The 14,527-nt window shown below is 49.7% G+C and overlaps 1 long non-coding RNA gene across 1 annotated transcript in view; it reads right to left on the reverse strand.

Moving 5' to 3' along the window:
• Positions 1–14,019, reverse strand: part of LOC148091689 (uncharacterized) — a 105,241-nt gene extending 91,222 nt beyond the window's left edge. The window contains exon 1 of the long non-coding RNA XR_015715557.1: positions 13,853–14,019. This is a non-coding gene — a long non-coding RNA (uncharacterized LOC148091689). The remainder of the gene's footprint in view (positions 1–13,852) is intronic.
• Between the last annotated feature and the right edge of the window lie 508 nt (positions 14,020–14,527).

Consider the following 14,527-nt stretch of genomic DNA (forward strand, 5'->3'; position numbering starts at 1 on the left):
AAATGCCTGTGTTTGTGTGTGGTTACATCTTGTGTAACCGACTCCACTGACTCCACCGGTTCTCAAGGTAAAAATTGCTCGTTTTTGTCATTTCCCAAACCTGACCTTCTTTCACTATAATGTGGCAACTTCTCAGTTCTTTAAAGTCCTTTTTTCTCTAAGTTCTCGTGAATTAACAGTTCCTGTTTTTCTCAAGTGCTAGTTGACCCTGTGTGTGCGTTGGGCTTGAAGTCACCCTTGTTCAATAACTAGGAAACTCTGCGAAAAGTCCCTGCAGAAAATGTGACCCGCTGGCCACGTGGCGGAGCCCCTGCGGGGCTCTGTGACTGCACACGGGGCGCCCGCCGGCGGAGGGGAGCAGCACGGCGCGGTGGTGAAAGTCCTGACCTCGTGAGGTTCTCGGGGTGAGGTTAGATGGCGCTCCCCACGTGGGGCCGTGGCTCAGCCACCCACCCCAGGGTAAGCCCCGAAGGCCTGCACTGGGCCACACACGGAGCGGGATCCTGTCACAGCAAAGACCAAGCAGGTTATTTCCCTTTCTTTTCTTTTCTTTTTTTTTTTTCCCCAAAGCAAATGTAAAGACCAAATTTTGTTTTGAACCTCTTTGTTTCTGCAGTTCAGGGAAAGTTAAAGTGAGAGCACTTTAGTCGCTTAAATAAAAAATGCTTTTCTGCATATAGGTTGATTGCTCCTCCGTGGGCAGCAGAGGTCTGCTGAGTGGATGGTCTACGCTGAGCTGGGCTGGGGGTGGGAGGTGGGGGGGCAGGGGGCACCCTCACAAATGTTCCCGGCCTCTACCCTGGCTTCTGGTGGTTCCTTGGCTGGGGCAGCCTCACTCTGGTCCACATATGGTGTTCCCCTGTGTCTGTGTGACTGTGTCCAAATGTCCCCTTCTTGAAGGACCCCAGTCATACTGCAACCTCATCTTAACTAATTACATCCACCATGACACTATTTCCAAATAAGGTCTCATTCTGTGTTGGCAGGGGCAGGACTTCAACATATAAATTTTGGGGAGATGCAATTCACCCCATTACACAGGCAGAGGCCTAAATGATGACTCACAAAGTCTGGACTCCTACACACTCTCCTGTCATTTCCTCTGCCGGCCTGTCCCGCAAACTCATTCCCCTGAAATAAGTTGCCTTCTTAATAAACATGGGCTGCTTGCTTCCTTCCCCATCAGTGTCAATGTCTATGCCAGAGAGAGTCAAATTAAAGGTTGTTAAACGTGTGGAATTCCAGACAGCTCAGAACCTGCTGCTGATGAAAACACTCTCATTGGGAAGGCTCCTGGCCACCTGGCCTGGGAAAGGAGCTGGATGCCTCAGCAGAGGTATCCAGCCACCTTGGGCCACCAGGCTGCCCCTTGTCCTCTCAGCCCCCAGGGCTCAGAGATAAAATCCAGGAAGCCTCACAGGCCCAGGCTGTGAGGACAGCTGTCCGCTGAGTTGCTGTGGCCATGGAACTGTTTGGCCTGGGGCTCTGGATCCCCCACATGTTGGCTATGTGACCTCAGGCTTGCTTCTGAAAAATGGGGACCCTCATTTAGGGTGTTGGGTGAGCTCAAATCTGTGAGACCCTTAGAGGAGTGCCAGGCCCAAAGAAGGTGCTGGTGGCATCTCCTGCCACAGAAGAGCACCCCCTGCACCAGTGAGGTCTATTTAACTTAAAAGAACTCTGAGATTAATTCTGTGAACATCCAATCTCCATTTCCTCGTTACTCTGTCTGTAAATACAACTTGGCATCAAATTGACATGGGAGGTCCGGGACCCTCATGAAATACAGCAGTCCAAGTCACCACTCACCTTTCTGGCCCTTGGCCGCTTTCCAGATTGTCACCTGGGAATGAAGTCCAGCCCCAGGGATCATGTCTGAGAATCGTCTGACACTGGTGATAGCAACTAAACCCTGGCCCCCTGGGGCTTCACTGGGGCAGAGAGCCCACAATGTGCTTTCCCTGCACCCAAGGGCCTATCCACCTGTCCCCTGGACTAGTGGATGAGCACAAATCCCCTTCCCCAGGATGTGGGAGAGGGGAGACCCACTTGAACCCTGTGGACCCTGAGAAAGAAGATACTTACTAACAATGGCCCCTAGTGGTTAACTAGCCTCAAATTTAAAAAAACACAACAGAGCCTAGCAGCCATTTCTACTTAGAAACCTTTCACGCAAACTACACTTGAAGCCTGCACCAAACTAACTGCCTGCACTGTATTATTGACATGTGAGCCAGCCCTTATAAAGGAGTTCCTAGAATCCTATTTCAGCCAATAGGACTGAGGCTTTCTCCATCCAATAGGAGCTATGCAGCTACATCCATCAGCTTTTTCACTGACCAATCATAGCAGCTTATTTCTGACCAATCAGGAGGTAGCCTTTTAAACCTTACTTCAGGATCAGGTGTTCTCATTTGCATGAGGATGGGCCAATCAGGGACCAGGGGCAGGGCCGTCTGCCTATATAAGCCAGCTCCCCCTAGGTGGAGGAGTGCACTTCTCTTTTCCACCAAAGACCGAAGGTTGCATTTCCCTGGATGAGCTGAAATGCCGAACAGAGTGGAACAGACCAGCGCAGACCAGAGCAAACTGGCACAGACCAGAGTAGACCAGACCAGACCAGAGCAGAGCAGAACCAACTGTCGCGGAGCAGAGCTGCCTAGCCAGAGAGGGGCCTGGACCCCAGCTGCCTCATAGCCAAGCCGTTTTCACAGCCATGCTGTATCACAACTGAGCTGTTTTGTCCTAAATAAAATTTCCTTCTTCACTGCACCCCAAGTTGGGGATTCCTGCTGGCGTTGAGGTGGCACCAGCGACCATCGGTTGAGGTTCCTGAGGTCTGCAGCCCCAAGGGCAGGGCTGCTGTGCTTGGAACAACCAAGTCAGTTCCCTCCAGAACAGCAAAACCGATTGTGATAGTTTTTTGTGGGAAATAGGAAAGAAAAGATGAAGCTTCATTTAACTATTTGCTTATATTTGCATAAGGAAACTCTGGGCAGGTACCTAAAAAACGAAGGGCTCTGGAGGGTGGTCGGTGGGAGCTGGGTGGGCAATGGCAACAGGGAGCGTGCTTCTCACTGGATACCTTTGCATATAGTTTCATTTTTAAATCTTATTCAAAATAAATTTGTGGAAGCTGGAAATTCTATTCCCTATTCACCATATTTTCAGATTCAAAGAGACAATCCGGAGGCTTGCCTCAAAAGTATTGACTGAGGTCAGCACCACCTGAGACAAGCAGCCCTCCCAGGTGACCACCTCGAGGTGCCCATGGCCACAGAGCTCCCGGCGAGGTTCCAAGGCCACAGAAGAGCTGCTTCAGAGGGGCTGCAGGAAAGGCTGTCTTTCTTTGGAGACCATAGACTCGATGATCCTGAAGGCTTTACTCTACATGAGGTCTTGGAAAATACAATCCAGTGAGGCTGGAAGTTGGGCCCCTTCCCTTGCAGATTGCGGTGTTTGGGATGAGGGCGGGAATTCTAGCTCTGCCTTACACTGTGCACCTTCCAGCTCTCCAGAGCCTCAATCTGCTTATCTGCAACCTGGGTTGATCACGTTAGTAACTGCAATCACATTTTCAATTGGTTTCTCAGATAATTCTGAAACTCTCCATTGTCTGCAATATGGAGGACAATTTCCATTTTAGTAAGAAGGCCATGACTATCCATTTTCACAGAGAATAGTAAAAGTTGGAGTTGGAAGATTCTAGTAATTTCGGCAACCAGAGGGCAGGTGGAGGTAGGGACAAGCTGAGAGGGGGCTGCACAACCTTAGAGGTGGTGTAAGGACTGGGGAGGCAGCCACTGGTCCCTCTCGAGTGTTCTGCCAAGTGCCCCCTATGATGGACTCAACTGCAAACACAGAGAAGGTGACACTCACTCTGGAGAGGGAGACAGTGATTGGGAGCCTCCTGGTTGTCAGTCACCTCTCAGCGGCTGGGTGGCAGTCTGCACTCATTCTGCGTCTCACAGGCACTTCTAGGGACTTCAAAGGGAACCGCCGCACAGAGACAGCCACGAGTATATCAGGCCAGCTCAGTGGTACCAGCTTGAAAGCATATCTGAAGCGAATGAAATGCTCCCAGCCCACAAACTCAAGGATGTGACTATGTGTAAACAACTAAAACAGCAACCGTGGACAGCAGAGCCTTCGGATGCTCTGGATGTTTATGGTAACCTGCTGCTAGTACCGAATTCCCAGCTGTCCAAGGGTGGGCTAGTCTGCTAGAAGCTCTTGGAACATGAGGACAGGGAGAGAGGCAGGATGGCCACCCATCGGACGTCTGGCTGAGTCTGACTCCTTTCCGCCCCCTTTGTCTAGGGGACCACAGCACACATTTGATTGCATGACACGTTTTATTGCCCTTTCATCCACCTCAGGGAAACCTCGCAGCAAGGTGAGCTGTTCTGACATAGGGAGCTGTCCCAACACGTTAGACGCTGACAACCTTGGAGACGATCACTGGGGGGGACCAAAGGTCTCTGCTCGCAATCTGCACTGATCCACGGGTCTTAGGTAAAGGTGTCAAAGGGATACCTCTCCGACTTGCAGATGCTGTGACACTTTACTTGTTATGTTAGAGAACGCATGGGCCAAATCTAGAAGATGAAACTAAAAATCATGTAAAGCTCTACCTAGGTTAAAAAAATAAAAAACAAGCAAAAAGTCAGCCCCTCCAATGTAAAGTGAGGGAGATGTGGCCTTGCACATGTCCCCACACAAAGAGGCAGGGAAATCAGCAGGACTGGGAGTGCAACGCGGGTCCAGAGATGGGTGTGTTGGCCAAAACCTCAGCCTAGTGTTTAGTACAAGGGAGGCCACTGCTCATGTGTAGGGGGATGTCAGAAATCTGCCATTTGTGCCAAAGAGGTTGCCACAGGGTGAAGGCTGTTGGTCACCTCACTGCCTCTTTCAGGAACCGTGGGAAGATGGAAGAGCATAAACACAAGAGGTGACGCCACACAGTTGGAAAGGCCCCGCTATGGATGAAGCCCAGGCTGGTGGTGTAATTCAGAGGTCGGGGACAGAATAATTGCTCAGTGAATGTTACTGGATGTGTTGAATTATGACTACAATAATTATTATGGCTGTGACTAAGTAGCTGTGGGGAGCAGAGTGAGGTCCAGTGTGTGCAAATGCCAGGAAGCGGGCGGGATTATTTATGGAGCATCTCAGCGGGGGCTTTGCTGTGCTGCCTCTGGAAGGAAAGAAGGGGTTAAATGTAGATTAGACAGCCCCTGGGGGCTCAAATAGAGGGACTGCTGTGGAAAGCAGTGCCTTCCAACCCAGTCTGGGTTGTTGGGCACCTGCCATTAAAGGTCGCCTAGCCCACACACAGAGGGTCAGAGAGGCTCAGTGACTTACTTGTGGACACACAAATAGCGAGGGGACACAGGACTGCACGCTAGCTGTCCTATCTACCCATCCAGGAGAGCAAACCAAATGCATAAACCTGCTCCTGTCAGGTCTCCACTCAAATGTCTTCTCATCAGAGGAAGCTTGAGCCCACCCTAGTCATGAGAGGCCCCTCCCTGGCACTGTCTGCATCCCTCCTCCAGCAGCTTCCTCACAATCACATTTCTTAGCTGCCTCCATAGGTCTCCATAAACATTTGAAGAATGAATGAATGAATGAATGAATGGACAACTGAACCTCATTTCCCAGCTATCCAGGCTTTACAGCTAACACTGCCCCAGATCTACAGGAAATGAGCCTCGGAGGCAGGACAGTGGAATTCCTGGGAGGCCAAAGCTGGAAGGAATGGGCCACTGAGGGGTGGAGATCTGAGCCCTGAGAAAGTCTACTGCAGTCAGGAGTAAATGGCAGAAAGGCATCAGTTCTGTACTAACTGCTAATACTATTGAATACCTATGATGTGTGACACTTTTCTAAGAATTTTTTATGCAGTAACTCCCTTCATCCTCAAAACAACCCTCTGTGGTAATTACTCCTGTGTTCCTATTTTATATCTAGGACACTGTCCTGGCCTCCCACCATCGGCTGGTCCACAGAACTGGAGCAGACAGCAGTGCTCCTGGGGGCATGGCCTGGAGCAAAGTCCTGGACCTGCAGGCAAGAGACTGCCCCTCCAGGGACCAGCCTGTTTCTGTGACAAGGCCCTTCTGTGGTTGCTCTAGCCTCCCCAGGGCTGACCTCTGCATTGGGCAAAGGGGGACAATGCCTGGGGCCCATAATACTCTTAAAATACAATGTTTAGGTTTATTTTAAAATCAGAAGAGAACACTGAATATAATGAAATGATTACATAATAGTGAATCTGGTCTGGATGGCACTCTTTTTTTCAAGCCTCACCAGAGGATATTTTTTCCATTGCTTTTCAGAAAGTGGAAGGGGGAGAGAGAGAGGGAGAGAAATATTGATGTGATAGCCCCAACTAGGGCCAAGGATCAAACCAGTAACCCAGGTACATGCCCTTGACCAGGAATTGAACCCATGACCCTTGGACCACGCCGGCCAGGGCTGGATATCATTCTTTTTTATACTAAGACAATCATAATATGTTTTTTCATGAGGAAGGGACCACGAAGGCATGAAGGCAAAAGCACCTGGGGGCCGTGGAAGTCGCTGGGCAGCCCTGAGGCAGGAAAGGCAGCTCCACACAGAGGCTCCTGACGCCCCAACACGCCCTCTTAATTGACCTCCAAGCTGAATCTCAGCTGTGATTTTCCCCTCCTCCCTCTGCATCATGCAGGTAAACCCACTCCAAAAACAGTCACATGTCCAGGCCAACCCCTGACCTCCCCTGGCCTGTGACCGCCTTCCCTCTCTGCTGTCCTTACCACCGGCTTCCTTCCTCCAAGTCGCCTTATGGTTTCAATATGGCTTTTGGAGCTCCAGCCATCACCTCTGCCTTCCACTCAGGAGGAAGGAGGGACGCGGGAGGCAAAAGGTTATGCTTCTTAGATGTCAGACTCCTTTAAGGAGCTTTCCTAGAACCCCCAACTACCCATTAGCCACCTTATCTGTAAAGGAGCTGGAAGATGGAGGAGGGAAGCAAGGCCCTGAGATGGCGCAGAGCAAGGAAAGCACGAGAGGGGACTCAGTCCCACGTGGAATAACAGCAGACATACCCATCCTGTCCTCATGCATCCTCATGGCCCTAATTGCGCCACCAGGTAATGAGGTGGCGTAGAGCAGAGGTTGTGCGACTTCACCTTCTCTGGCCTTTGATCAGGTTGAATTATAGGAATAAACCATGTCCCTGAACCCGAGCCCCTTCTACTTCAGCCACTCTGCCCTTTGCTGCGCCGTCACCTCGCCTTTGAAGCCAGGCCTGGCCAGTTTCCTGGCCGCACTGGACTGGAAGGGTGTGGTGCTGACTTGAGCAAGGGGGCTCTAGGGGAGCTGGCTGCGAGCAGGGGCAAGGCCTGAGCCCGGACGTAGCTGAGATTCCTGGTGTGTCCTCTGGGGGAGAGTGCTTGGCTGGGACTTGATTCTACAATGTGGTTCCTCAAGGCTGGAGGTGCTGAGGGGGTGAAGCAGCCCCACCTCCCCATGGCCATCTCCTGGGGCTCTTAAAACAGCCTGACAGTATTGAGTTTACATCTGTTTCACCAGAAAGACATAGCTAGGAGGGACCTTGTCTGCCAGGCCACCCCCACATCCCTGGGGCAAAGAACCAGATGTTGCGTTCCACGCCGAGCTCCTCCACTTACTAACAGTGTGGCCCTCAGAGTCTCCCTTAGTCCCTCTGTGTCGGATGATGGGAATGACAGTGTTAATTGCCACACACAATTCTGTGAGCACTAAGTGAGGTCATATTTGCATAGCACCCAGAACAGTGTCTGGCACCAAGTAAGCACTCAATAAATAAAGAGCTGTTAGAATAATCATTACTTTATTGGACATATGATAAATATTTGCAAAAGGCATGAATGAAAAGAAATCCTATTTAGACATAACACAAAAATCAAACAATGATTTCTGTACCTTTGAATGCCCTCCTCCAGGTTGTTCAAAGGCCTTGAAGCCAGGGGTACAGTTTCTACACCCTTCCTAACACTTCTGGTAAGAGCCATGTGGTTATTTCACAGAGTAGACCCTGATCACAGAGAGGCCAAGTGACTGGTCCCTGGGTCCATTAACAGGGTTGAGAATCTAGCTGTCTTCAGGAGCACTCTGTCATGGGGACTGCTTGTCGCCCATCCTATATCTTTTCCTCTCCTTCCTGTGTTAACAACCTCTGTGTTGTGAGGGGCAGCAATGTGCCCAGTTAAGAAACGACATTTCTCAGGCTCCCTTACAGATAGGACAGTCAATGAAAATGGAGCCTCAAAGACTTAGTTGGGGATTCTAAGAAAGCTCCCTGACATCTAGAATACTTAACCTTTCTCATGCTCCCCTACCCCGACCCCTGTTCACTCCTTCCTCTTGTATGGAATGCAGTGGTGATGGCTGGAGCTCCAGCAGCATTCTTGAAACCATAAGACAACTTTGAGGAAGGAAGCCAATGCTAAGATGGCAGAGCAGGAACATGGATGAACAGGCCTCCTGTTGACTTTCCCCCTGGACAGCCTGCCTAAATGAAAGTATCTTTTTTGGTCTAAAAGAAAGTAAGCCAGAGACTGGTTGGAGCCACTGCTATTTTGTAAATCTTTTATTTATATCTAGTCAAATTATGGTTGCATCCCTCTCAACACTCATAAGTAATCTGTCCACTGAGAACAGCTAAAATGATACATTCCTGCCCTCATTAAAAATTCCAATATTTTATTTATATATTTAGTTTTGTTGTTGTTAATCTTCACCTGAGGATATTTTTTCCATTGATAGTTAGAGAGAGTGGAAGGGAGAGAGGGAGAAAGAGAGAGAGAGAAACACATACATTGACTGCTTGCCTCCCGCATGCACCCTGCCCAGGGCCAGGAATTGAACCTGAGACCCTTTAGTGCACTGGCCTATGCTCTAATCACTAAGCAACACCGGTCAGGGCAAAAATTCCTATATTTTAAGTATGAAAAATTTTTTAAAAGATAGAGTGGCAGAGTAAAGGGCTAGAAGTCTGTAGCAGGAGCCCTCACCTGCAGGGTGATCAATCCTGAAAGCAATAGAGAACAGGAAATGGATGAGAATTGCCATAGTCATTAACTTTCCCAATGATACAAGATGTAATAAAACCCATTACAAAAAAAAAATCAGGCCTGGCCAGTAGCTCAGTTGGTCGAAGTGTCATTTTCATGCACCAAAAGGTTTCAGGTTGGATTCCTGGCCAGGTCACATACCTAGGTTGCGGGTTTGATCCCCAGTTGGGGCATGTACGGGAGGCAACCGATTGATATCTCTCTTTCACATCAATATTTCTCTCTCTCTCTCACTTTTTCTCTCTTTCTCTCTCCCTTCCTCTTTCTCTAAAACTCAATAAAAGTATATCCTTGAGTAAGGATTAAAAAAAGAAACCAGAGGAATCCTCTGAGACAAGCCAAGCCTGCTGCCAGCTCCTCCGTCCTGGGCACCCAACTGCCTTCTGACCTGGGTTGACTTCCCTTTCCTGAGCTCTGCGGTCTAACCAGAACTCGCCTGCAACTACGAGGAGTCGGATCCTACCCGCAGCCCTGGGCTGAGCACGCCACTGCCCACCCTCAGCGCTGTGGGCAGAGAGAATCCTCTGGATTGTGGCACAGGGAAAACTCCCCACATGTGAACACCAGTTACAAGTGACTGACTGACACATACAACCAAGGCTTGGTCCTCCAAACCCAAAGTCTATAAAGCACTGGATGCCTTCCTTTGCCAAGGCAACACCAGGGAGGGCAACTGGGCAGAATGAGTGTGATGATTTGGCTCCAAGACACTGCATGATCATGAACTGTCTTTGGGATAAGCAAGAGAAGGCCATGTTATTTGCACTGTGGTTTTAGTTTTAAGTGTGTCTTACTTAAGATTTTCAATATGAGTCAGCTCCATGAACTGTGATGATTTTCAAATAACCAGAAGTTGACTGTAGCTGGCTTTAGACAGGAAATGTAAGTACAGAATCCACTGCTTCCACCCTGGGGGCCATCCTGAGGCTGGTGGTCCTGGATTTTATGGTCTGTAGCCTCAGTCTACTGAATCACACGCAGAACTCTCCTGGTTCCCTGCTTCTTCTGACTCTCCTTGTGCTGAGGGTGAGTCTCCCGTCCCCACCACTGATGCATCTTTGAAGAAGTTGCTCTGCCTGATACACTTGCCTGGGAGTCCTGGACTTCGAGTGAGTTGAGTAACCAGCCATCCTTCTTCTCGACCAGGATGTGTGTGTGTGTGTGTGTGTGTGTGTGTGTGTGTGTTGGGAGGTAAAGGTAGTCACAGAAAGTTACTATCATGCAGTTGGGCCCAATAAAATGAGAGCTGTTCTTATTGTAAGGATGTTGCTGATGACAGTGATGGTGTTGATGATAATGGTGATGGTAATAATGATAATGCTGGTGATGGTGATATAATGGTGATGGTGAAAATGATAACGGTGACGGTGATGATAGCAATGATGGTGACGGTGATGATAGCAATGATGGTGGTGGTAATAATGATGATGGTGGTGATGATGATATAATGGTGATGTTGACAATGATGGTGGTGGAGATGATGATGGTGGTGACGATGATGATGGTGGTGGTAATAATGATAATGATGGTGATGATGGTGCTGGTGCTGGTGGTGATGCTGGTGAAGGTGATGGTAACTGTGATGATGATGTGATGGTGATGACTACCCTGACATCTAGAGCCCCAGGTTTTCCTGGAGAGAGCCAAGGAGCATTTCCCATTAACCTAATCAATAACTCGCTTGTAAAGACAACACACACCATGAAACTGATAACCTGAAGGGCTCTCATGTCAGGGGCATGAGAACTAATTCCTATGGATGCCGGCAGAGCCCAGGTAGAGGTACAAAGGTATGTGTTACATTTCTGAGTCAGTGAATGTGTACTCCTCAGTTATTGACCCCTGTAACTCATGTGCTAAGCAATCATCCTTGATCTTTACAGGAACCCACGAGGCAGGTGCTATCACCATTCACATTCCACCACACCAAGAAGTAACTGGCTCAACATGGGGGTGAGCTCACCACCTGGAAGCCAGTGGTGGAGACACCTGTCCGGTACCACGGAAACCTGCCAGCAGGAAGTCAGGTGCTGGCGAGGGGAGAGTGAAGACAGATTCAGCAAGCCATAAGCCGGTCCCCAGGCTGAGGGCACCTGACAACAGGGCCCTGGGAAACTCCCAAATGTCATCGAACCGTCAGCATTTTCTTTTGGCAGAGTTGTGCTGTTAGTATCTGCTCAGTTTCTCTCACAGAATGCTTCCCCCTTCCCTCATTGCCTCATCCACATTCAGAATCAGCTCTTCTCAGCAGCTGGAAAATGACAAAGCAGATTATACTAATAAATGCTCTATTTCCAGACATGATCACGGTCTCTCTCTGGCCTTTTGAATAATTTCTTTCTCCTGATTACAAAAGTGATAATATCAGTTCACCATAAGCTTCTTTCTCATGGGTAAGAGGTGAGTCAACTCCCAGCCTCCATACAACTGCCCAAATTCTACAAGAAAGAAGCCACTCTGTGTCTAGGATAAAATAGCCACCTCAAGCCACTACCCAACAGCACTTATCTGGGGGAATTGGAAGATACAGGACCTGGGGATCAACATACACCCAACCCCCAGTGATCTCTGAAATGGGGACAAGAGGAAGTGTTCATGTGGGAAGTGCTGAGGCACCATCTCAGGAAGGCCCTTCTCTGCATGAAAAGGACCTTTCTCTGTACGTTTGAAGACTACTTACCGAGAGAGAGGCCAGCTGGTCTCCCACCTCAGAAACCCAAGAGGTCTGCCTTGCTGAGGCTCCAAGCTGACACTGATGTGGCTGTGACTCAGCCTTGGCACAGCCACTGGCTACATTGGGATGACAAGATCCTGCTTGAAAAGTCCTGGTGCTAACTCAGGCACCAAAAACCCAAGGCCTTCAGAAGCTAGGTACAAACAAGCTGGTAGAGCTAACATCACTAGGGCCCTTCTGTGTCCAGACCCTGGCAAGCACTTGGCAGATGCCAATACTCTGACTCCTCCCCACAGCCTTCCAAAGCAGGCGGGATTTGGGACTCAACCCGCAGCCATCCAAGCACCAAATCCCAATCCTGGGCGGTTCCAACTGAATTCAATGGGGGGATGCATTTGGTCCTTGAGTTGCCTGTCTGCAACCCCAGTTATTTTATATTTAATTTTTATTATTTATTGATTTCAGAGAGGGGGGAAAGAGAGAGAAACATCAATGAGAGAGAGAAATATCAATTGGCTGCCTCCTATAAGCCCTCTACTGGGGTTTGAGCTCGCAACCCCGGGCATGTGCCCTGACCTGGAATCAACCAGCGACCTCCTGGTATATGGACCGTCACTCAACCAGCTGAGCCACACCTCCTGGGCTCTTATTTTATTTTTAATTTTCTTAACAGTTCTCACACTTTATAGATAAGAAGAGTAAGGTTTGAGGAAGGGAATCCTGCTCTTGGATTTCGAGTGGAAAATCATCCCACCCCACACGCACATGCAGAGTGCCAGCTTGAAGCTCAAGCGCTGAGCGCCTCTCCCACTTGGTCCCTCAGTGAGTGTGACATCACAGGACACCAGATGCAGCTTTAGCCCTGAGCCAACCCAGCCTGTCCTAAACTCTGCATTTTTTAAAATTTAACAAACTGTACACTCAGCCTAAAAATCAGCACCGTCATCTGAAGAAGCTGGTCCTGGCATGGGGACCTTTTAGCAAAGGAGCCTCTCAGCGGCACACGGACTAGCTGGGACCAAAGCTGGAAGGGAGACACCCAAACAGGGGAGGCGCCCAAACTTGATTTTTTAACAAATCGTCCTAGAGGGGGCAGCCAGTCAGTGTGCTGTGCTGGAGGGGGGTTGACTGAACCCTCCCTCAGCTGCTCCAATTTTAGAAGTTGGGTGCTGACTCATTATTAACCCAGAAAGCCCACGCACTCAAATGACTGTACTGAAAAAGCTCTGTCATACTCTGCTCACTGATGTGCAGCTTTTTAAGCAAATTCAAACAATGTTTATCATAAAGTCTTTACGACATTTTAACCGTTTCATTTACAGTAACTGGAACGACGTTTAAAAATACATGCATTTCCCGTAATTTACGCGACAGTCAAGCTAAAGCTTGATCAGAATAGAAACAGTCTGAGAAACACGCGTCAAGGTCAGCCCAGGCCCCCCCCCCCCCCCCCCCCCCGGCTCAGCGACCCTGCCCTCACCCCTGCTCCAGCCCCCAGCAGTTTTTGCTTTCTGATTCCACCGCAGTGGGTGATGTACGGTGTGAAGGGAAAGGAAAAGACATACGAGTCCCCAGAATCATTCATTCGCCTGTAGAGATGGCAGCCGAAATTCTGCCTCTGCGGTGCAGTTCCTGCGCTGAAAGCGGGCGGCTCAGGCTCAGGCCACGCGGCGCGAACCCGCTCGGGCCGCTTCCTCCGGCTCTGAGAGCGGAAGCGGAGCTCAGCCCCTGGGCCAGCGCAGGTCCCCACCTCCACCTCTGCGCTTCACCCGGGGCCCCCGCAGGCATCTCCAACCGCTTCTCCTCCAGGCCAGCGCCCCCGGCTCTTCCTAGACGACCTGCTACCCGACAAGCATCTACATTCGCACGATCACCAGCTCAGAAACTTCCCCAGACAACCAGGCTAAAATACAGTAGCTATGGGGGTGGGGACAGAAGCAGCCGCTTCTCTCAAACCAGGGCTCCTCCAAGTCTGAATGAAGCACAGCGTCTACTCCAAACGCGACAGCTCCGACCCAGCCGAGACTCCCAGGCAAACTGCAGAAATGCTCATAAAAAAATGACAGAACATACTCACCAGGGAGAAGCTGGGGGCTCCACCTTCCCGGGAACAGTGCAGCGACAATCTGCAGGCAGCCTGCCCGGACTGTCGGTTTGAAACTTAAAATGCAACGACCATGCCGTCACTTATTTCCCTGCATTTTCCCAACGATGTCCGTACGATAGAGACCAAAAAAAAAAAAAAAAAAAAAAAGGGAGAGGCGCACACCTCAGTCTTCATTCTTCATTCTCATTGGGACGAGATGACTCATGCTGACTCACAGCCACCACTTCCTCTCCCGACATTCTCTTCATTCTTGCGAGCTGGCTGGCGGGTTCCCAGGGTCTGTGCAGCGCTTCCTGGAAGGACAGCCTTCCTGGCCCTGCCAGAGGGACCCATGACCTCACGTCTCCCCGGGGGAAAGGCTTGATTTGGGACCGTTGAGAACAACTGAAAAAAAAACAAACGTCATGCATCTCATGTGCATTTGAATTTCAAACGCACGCTGACACGTTATAACGTATCACAAAGCCCGTGGATGAAACTTGTTCTCAAGGCAGCTCAGGGAAAGGAGAGGAGTCAGGTTGTGTCTTACTTCCTACGGAGGTTGGGTTTACTGTTTTCTGCTGCATATAATAAATCGTGACACAATAAATCGTGGAATCTAAAAGTCATCTCTTCAAAGCTGCTTCGATTGAGGGTGCCGATTCA

The sequence above is a fragment of the Miniopterus natalensis genome, chromosome 13 (assembly GCF_054644295.1).
Source record: "Miniopterus natalensis isolate mMinNat1 chromosome 13, mMinNat1.hap1, whole genome shotgun sequence".
In the NCBI taxonomy this organism is placed as follows: Eukaryota; Metazoa; Chordata; class Mammalia; order Chiroptera; family Miniopteridae; genus Miniopterus; species Miniopterus natalensis.